The following is an 8,339-nucleotide window of genomic DNA, read 5'->3' on the forward strand; positions in this document are numbered from 1 at the left end:
AATATCTCTTTTCATCAGAAGTGATCTCTTCTGTTAACGGGAGGAAACTTCAATGTTGTGATTCAAAATAATATCACAGAAAATCACCAAATTCATATGCTGCGTTTATCGACCACCTAGCACTATTCTCTTCACTTTTAAAAACCATTGACTTCCTGCAAATCAATCATCTCATTACCGAAATTTCTGTATTCGATGACTTCATTATCCACAATATCGAATGGCTCAAATTTTGAAATATCAACTTCGAACAAGGTCACGAAGCTAAGGCTTTTGCAATAAGCAGCGGACTTACTCAGTCAAATTTCCTGACCGTGATGAAGAATATGCTAGTCTTCTGGATCTATACCTACCAAACAATCCAGAAATTTACACAGTCACCGTAAGGTCTCCATTGGAATCATCTGACCACAAACTGAGTTATTTAGTGATGAATGTTCGGAAATATTCTAAACTGCGCGAAGTTTGGCATTACAGATCAGCTGAATGGGAGAATCTTCAAGACCATTTCCAAAATTTCCCCTGGCTGGATGTTTATTTTAGCTCTGAAGATCCACCAATTTGTGCTTCTGAAGTCACAGAAGTTATTCTTTCCTCCATGGATGCATATATTCCTATTTCAATGAAACGACGGCAAACCTTGGTTCAACAAAATTGTGAGCTAGTAGCCGCCTCCAAGAATTTCGCCTTCTGGCAGTGACGCCAAAAGCCTGTGTCAAAAATCGAACTAGGTTTAATAACGCTCGCAACAGCTGAAAGCTTAGGATAAATGAAAGCGAAGAACTCCACAATCAGAGAATTAGGGATCTAGATCCTTCTGGTCGGTTGCTTCTATCGTATGTCACCCATATTTGGAATAACACAATCGGGAAACATGGAGAAACAAGAGCTGTTGCGCTTGATGTTTCTAAGGCCTTTGACCGTGTGTGGCATGAGGATTTACTGGCCGATGCTATGGCTTGTCGGATTATTTTTGAATGACTCTTCAGCTTCCTGAAAGAACGTTCCCTGCAAATGGCCGTCGATGGACATCTCTCGAATACTTTTACCATCAACGCTGGTGTTTCCCAAGGATCCATATTATCTCCAACCCTCTTTTTATTGTATGTTAACGACTTATTGGAAAATAACAAGAATCTAAAATATTGCTTTGCTGACGGTAGCACATTTGTTTCGTCATTCCATTTGTATTCCAGGACATCGGCTACGGAGGCACATCTTCACCAACAACAGAAGGTAGCATATCTTGATGAGGATCCGGAGATGATTTCGAATTGGGGTGAAAGTAACCAGGTTCAATTCAATGCCACGAAAACCCAGGCATCGGTTTTTTTCAAGAAGATAAATGTCTTCAAACCGGATATAATAATGTCAAGTCGGGCAGTTTCGCGTTCTTTTTCGATGAGCTTGTTGAAGGTTAAAATGGACTCCAATACGTCATGTCAAAATCATGTTAATGGAATTGCAAAGGCTGCTTCTGAAAAGCTTGGAACACTGTTCCGAATCAGAAAACTGTACACGCCTCAGCAACCTGTGATGCTTTATAAAGCTCAGGTAAGACCTTCTTTGGAGTATTCTCCTCATTAATGGAGCTCTTTCTCCAAACATACCCTGAAGTTGTTGAATTACATCCAGAAAAAAGCCATCCGCCTGATTGGAGACGCGAACATCACGTGTAACCTTGATAGCCTGGAACATCGAAGAAAGGTTGGAGATTTGTCTCTCTACTATATATAGTTTCACGGGAAATGTTCTAGTGACTTGGCACATTTGATTCCACCAAAAGCGGTACATATCAGAAATACGCGACGAACTGTGTGTGCTCACCGTTTTGAGATTCAACTCAGTACACCTCGAATTTCACTTTTTGAGAACTCTTTCATTTAGAGAACTGCGTTCATGTTGGAATACACTTCCTGAGAACTTTTTTCCAAATGGATTTAATCTTCAGCGATTCAAATCCAATGTGAATCGCTACTTTCGCACCGGCACCGCACTGAGAGCGCCTTAAAGATTTTCCTATATTACTTGTGTTTTGTCCTTCTCAAAGAACACTTTTCAGCCATCTGTATGTTTTCTATTTTGTCATGAACAATTGAAATTTCAGGAAAATCGAGAGTATTATGTTTTTTTACGTTCCGCAATTAGAATAATCGCCTGTGTTTGCGAGTGTTCTCTCATAACAAATAGGTCATTTCATTTTTCTGAATATAAAGTCGTTAAGGTAAAGTTCCCAGTGTGTTGCTAGCCTCAATGTAATTTTCATTGAAAAAACAATTTGATCATTTCAATAAACCCCAGATTTCTTGGTGTCATTTTATTTCACTTAGAATAATATATGGGAAAGGAGAATAGCTGTCCGGAGTGTTACATGAGTTCAAATCCACAACATAAGGGATAAGAACATAAAAGCATCTCGGAGATAATAAAAAAGCACGAGAAAAGGAAAAATCGTAAAATATGAACAGTACTCACATCTGAAAAGTAGTCTGGAAAACAACACCGACAGCGTTGTGTGAAATTGATTTAGACTTTTATTGGAAATTTGGAAAAAATTTTGCACGAGAAAAGTTATTATAGTATTGGGATATTATCAGAAATCAAATGAAATTGAGTTTCGAATAGTTTGACCTCATTTCAAATTCCGTTTTGTGTAGACAAATGATAAGTGAAGAAATTCCCCATTGCCAAAAAGGAGAAGAAAAATCTATACCCTAACTATACACTACACGCTTTGCTATCGGTGCCGTAAATCACCATATCCTCAAATAATTGAAAGGCTTCAACATCTTGAGCGTTCATTAATATGACTTTCGGAAACAAAGATCAACAGGCGACCTTCCATCGTGTGTCACCCATATTTGGAATAACGCAATCGAGAAACATGGAAAATGAAGAGATGTTGCGCTTGATATTTCTGAGGCTTTTGACCGTGTGTGGCATGGGAGTTTGCTGGCCAAACTTCGATGCTATGGCTTGTCGGATCATTTTTGTGTATGGCTTCCTGAAGGAAAGTTCCCTGCAAGTGGCTGTCGATGGACATCTCTCAAATACTTTTACCATCAACGCTGGTGTTCCACAAGTATCCATATTGTCTCTAACCCGCTTTTTATTATGTATCAACGATTCATTGGAAAAAACCAAGAATTCAATATATTGCTTCGCTGACGTCACACTTTTATCGTCATTCCAGTTGGATTGCAGAACATCGGCTACAGAGGCACATCTTCACTGGCAACAGGAGGTTGCATATATCAATAAGGATCTAGAATTGATTTCGAATGGAGTGAAAGTAACAAGGTTCAATGCCACAAAAACTCGGGCATCGGTTTTCTCCAAGAAGGTAAATGTCTCTGAACCGGATATGATAATGTCAGGTCAGATAGCTTTCTGCTTCGTTAAGTTTGTTGAGGGGTTAAAATGGACACAAATATGTCTTGGCACAATCATGTCGCTGCATTTGCAAAGGCTGCTTCTCAATAGCTTGGAACACTGTTCCAAACCAGAAAACTGTACACACCTCAACAACTTTTGATGCTTTATAAAGCTCAGATCAGACCTTCATTTGAGTATTGTTCTCATGTATAGAGCTCAGCCCCCAAACATACCCTGAAGTTGCTGGATTCCATCCAGAAAAGAGCCATCCGTCTGATTTTACGCGAACATCACGTGCAACCTTGATTGCCTAGAGTTATCGTGCTGACGAAATTCCCTCTGGTTTCGTATTCGTACGACTGAAAGTATTCGAAAAACTCTGTTCAATTTAATTTTGGAAGATCAATCAGTCAGTTTCAATGATAATTTCGAGCACTCATTACCTATGAAATTATAATCCGGATAAATCTCGTGGAAATATTTGAAATTTGGTCGATTACTTTCATCGAAAGACTGAAGAATTATTAGAGACTGGCGAGCAGTACTGGCTCCGCACGAGTGCCATGCTGATACTGAATATAAATTTACCCACCGCAAATTCAACGGTATATTGAAACTGAAAAAAAAATCTGTTTTATAGACGTGCCTTTTTTTCCTGGGGCTGGCGTCCCAATTGAAGTATTTGTGAATCCTTTCTCATTGCATATCTACAAAATAATACGGTAAAACAGTGGTGGAAAGATAATTTACATATGTAAACGCACCCCCTATATCCCCAGTGGGAGATTCCAAGCCGAAATATTTGAAAATCGTTTTTTTTTTGCTGGCCTAACTTCGATACTATGGCTTGCCGGATCATTTTGTTATATAGCTCTTCAGCTTTCTGAAAAAACATTCCTTGCAAGTGGCCGTCGATGGATATCTATCGAATACTTTCACCATCAACGCTGGTGATTCCCAGGGATCCCTATTTTCTCCAGCCCCCTTTTTGTATATCAACAACTTGGATTCCAGAAAATGTGCTACAGAGACACATCTTCACCAGCAGTAGGAGTTTGCATATCTTAATGAGGATTCAGAGGTGATTTCGAATTGGGGTGAAAGTAACCAGGTTCAATTCAATGCCACAAAAACCCAGGCATCGGTTTTCTCCAAGAAGATAAATGTCTCCGAACCTGATATGATAATGTCAGGTTAGACAATTCAGATTTCTGCTTCTTTAAGTTTGTTGGGGGTTGCAATGGACACCAAAATGTTTCGGCACAAGCAAGTCGCTGCATTTGCAAAGACTGCTTTTCAAAAGCTAGGAGCACTGTTCCAAACCAGAAAACTGTACACACCTCAGCAACTTTTGATGCTTTACAAAGCTCAGATCAGACCTTCTTTGGAGTATTGTTCTCATGTATAGAGCTCCACCCCCAACCATATCCTGAAGTTGCTGGATTCCATCCAGAAAAGAGGCATCCGTCAGATTTTAGACGCGAACATCACGTGCAACCTTGACAGCTTGGAACATCGAAGAAAGGTTTGAGATTTGTATCTCTTCTATAAATACTTTCATGGGAAGTATTCAAGTGACTTGGCACATTTGATTCCACCAAGAGCAGCACAATTCAAAAATACTCAGGTTCAACTCAGTATACCTGGAACTTCACTATTTGAGTACTCTTCCATCTGGAAAACTGCGTTTATGTGAAATACACTTCCTGAGAATGTTTTTCCAAATGGATTCAATCTCCAGCGATTCAAATCCAATCTGAATCATTACTTTCGAACAAGCACTGCTCTGAGAGTCCCTTGAAGATTTAGTGCTTGTGTTTTGTGCTGGAAAAATCATGAGTAATAAATATCTTTGAGAATCGAATTTTGTTACCTATGTACTAACACAACTGTCAACGACGTCTGCCAGCGTTCTCGGCTATGGCGCTTTATTGCTCAGACCGCCCCTCAACCCCCTCCAATCGACCCCCGTCGTCTTACAGTAGACGCGACACGTAATGACTTACAGCGTTGCGTCAAGTTGATCTTATCGTGATAACTTTCAAAGGATTCATACAAATTACTTAGTGTTAAAGACAAAGTTTATCTATATTAAATACTCAAATCGACCATTGTAACAATTTTTAATAAGAATTTGACAGATATTCTACAATGTGCATTGTAAAAAAGTATCCAATTTGATTGTATTTATTGCTCATTATTTTACATATACTGGCTACCACATATGAGGTGGGTATATGCTATCGCGGACTTCTATTTAGAACCAAGATAGCTCTCAGGGAGCAAGACTTTTTGCGACTCACCTATTAGTGATCGTTATATTATGACCAACATTGAACAAAACCTTTGTGAATTGAAGCCTATATTTTAAGTTGTATTTATGTAAAGTTTCATCGAAATCCGTTCAGTCGTTTAGCAGTGAAAGAGCCGTAAACATACATAAATACATTTATCCATCCTCACAAACTTTCACATATATAATATTATTATAGAAGTATAAATATGGAAATCACTTCATCAAAAATTCACAGCTGGCTCTGATTGTACTACATGTTCATAATTCACATTCAGCCTCCGATGCCAGTGCTGTTTGCGATTACGCCAGAGTACTCAACTGAAGCTATGCATCAACATTCGTGAATGTCAATTTCCTCTTCTCATCAGCCTCCACAATACCCTGGCAGATATATGCTTTCATGTACTTAATTTCAAATTAGATCCTGAGGATGAACGACGAACTTTGAAGGAACTTCTCTCAATCACATCCCATACACAACGGCTTGTTAGCTGCGAAATCGAATGAAATTCCTTGTAACTTCGAAACGTGAATGTTATGGATTGTGAAAGTAATAGATGATGGGACATAAAAGTTTGTTAAAAGGGTTGGAAAGTTTCGAGCCGACGAAATTCCCTCCGGTTTCGTATTCGTACGACTGAAAGTATTCGAAGAACTTTGTACAATTTAATTTTGGAAGATCAATCAGTCAGTTTCAATGATAATTTCGAGCACTCATTACCTATGAAATTGTAATCCGGATGAATCTCGTGGGAATATTTGAACTTTGTCGATTTCTTTCATCGAAAGACTGAATAATTATCAGGGACTAGCGAGCCGTCGTGGCTCCGCACGGATGCAATGCTGATACTGAATATAAATTCATTCACCGCAAATTCAAGGGCCTGGAGAAACAGTAAAAAAAAAGACAGTGGGAGCTTCTCAGCCAAAATATTTGAAAATCCTTTCTTTCTGCACATCTACAATAAAAAACGGACCCAGATACAAAATTTCGTCCATACTCTTGTCCATTTTTCCCCGGGGCTGGCGCCCCAGTTGGAGTATTTAAAAATCCTTTCTTATTGCACATCTACAACATAATACGATAAAACTGGTGAAAAGGTAATTGTCATATGTAAATGCGCCCCCTTTATCCCTAGTTGGATCTTCCCAGCTGAAATATCTAAAAATCCTTTCTTTTTGCACATCTACAACAAAAAACGGACCCACATGAAAAATTTCGTCCATATTCTTGTCCATTTTTCCACGGGGCTGGAGCCAGTTGAAGTACTTGAAAATCCTTTCATCTACATCCTTTCATCTACAACATAATACGGTGGAACAGTGGTGAAATAGTTATTTATGTATCAAGGGAATTAGGAGGGCCTCTGGCCCGAGGGACAGCAATTGCCTGAGGTTATTAAGGCTCATTAATTCCCGTGGTACATAGATAATTTTATTTCTGACCGATTTCAATAAAATTTTGTTCATTTTTGAAACGGAAAAATGTACCAATTCATTACCTTTCCGGTATATTTGAATCAGGTACCGTTGATTATAGTAGAGTTTTCTTGTTGCTAGGTTGTTGCTATGTTACTTGTTTATAAACAGAACTTTGTTATCAAGCTGTGTTTGCGGTGAAAACGTGTTTTCTACCCCAAATATAATGGAGGATATTTTGAAAAAAGCTGAACAGGCAAGAGAATCATTAATTCCATCGAAAAGTGAAGCCGTATACCAAAAAGAATACAAGATATATCTGGACTGGCTGACACGGAAAAATGTTATGCCAAAAGATGTCACTGAAACTGTATTTCTGGCATATTTTCAAGAACTGGTAAGGAATTTTCTATGTTTTTCGGTAGATTTGGTAGTAATTGTGTTTATTCGTTTCAGTCAGAAACGTATAGTCCGAATTCTTTATGGACTAAATGGTCAATGCTAAAATCGATGGTGACTATAAATGAGAAACGAGATATCACCAAGTTCAATGAACTACAGGCTTTTTTGAAACGGAAGAGTAAGAGTTATAAGCCGAAAAAGTCTGCTGTTTTATCTCCTAAAGATGTTATCAAGAACAGAAGCTCCAGCCATACAAAAGAAGAAATTGTTTCCAGTGGCGGAAGTAATTTTCAGGGAACATTTCAAAATTGTACATTTATTATTTGTAATGACGTGAATAAATAAAATATGGTTCAGTTTTCATTTCTATTTATTTTTACTTGTGAAAGGTAGAGGGAATTATAAAATCTATAATGTCCCAAGGGAGTTATGACCCTCTTCATTGATAGCGTAACTATGACGATATAAGCTTATAATATCCCGGTCAGAAATAAAGGTAATTTTCATATGTAAACGCGACTCTTATCTCCAGTGAGAGCTTCCCAACGAAAATATTTGAAAATCCTTTTTTTTGCACATCTACAACAAAAAACGGACCCACATACAAAATTTCGTCAATATTCTTTTTACATTTTTCACTGTGGCTGGCGCCCCAGTTGTAGTGTTTGAAAATCCTTTTTTTTTGTACATCTACAACAAAAAACGGACCCACTTAAAAATTTTCGTCCATATTCTTGTCCATTTTTCCACGGGGCTGGCGCCCCAGTTGGAGTATTTGAATATCCTTTCTTATTGCACATCTACAACATAATACGGTGAAACAGTGGTAAAAAGGTAATTTTAATAT

The 8,339-nt window shown here is 38.2% G+C and overlaps 1 long non-coding RNA gene across 1 annotated transcript; it reads left to right on the forward strand.

The window, feature by feature from the left end:
* Positions 1-7,066: 7,066 nt before the first annotated feature.
* Positions 7,067-7,855, forward strand: LOC141482436 (uncharacterized). Its single transcript, XR_012465535.1, has 2 exons — positions 7,067-7,487; positions 7,547-7,855. It is a non-coding gene; the product is annotated as an uncharacterized lncRNA (long non-coding RNA).
* Positions 7,856-8,339: the final 484 nt, after the last annotated feature.

Source organism: Leptinotarsa decemlineata, unplaced genomic scaffold, assembly GCF_025532065.1.
Source record: "Leptinotarsa decemlineata unplaced genomic scaffold, Ldec_3_MD MMD2_tig00001064_RagTag_RagTag, whole genome shotgun sequence".
In the NCBI taxonomy this organism is placed as follows: Eukaryota; Metazoa; Arthropoda; class Insecta; order Coleoptera; family Chrysomelidae; genus Leptinotarsa; species Leptinotarsa decemlineata.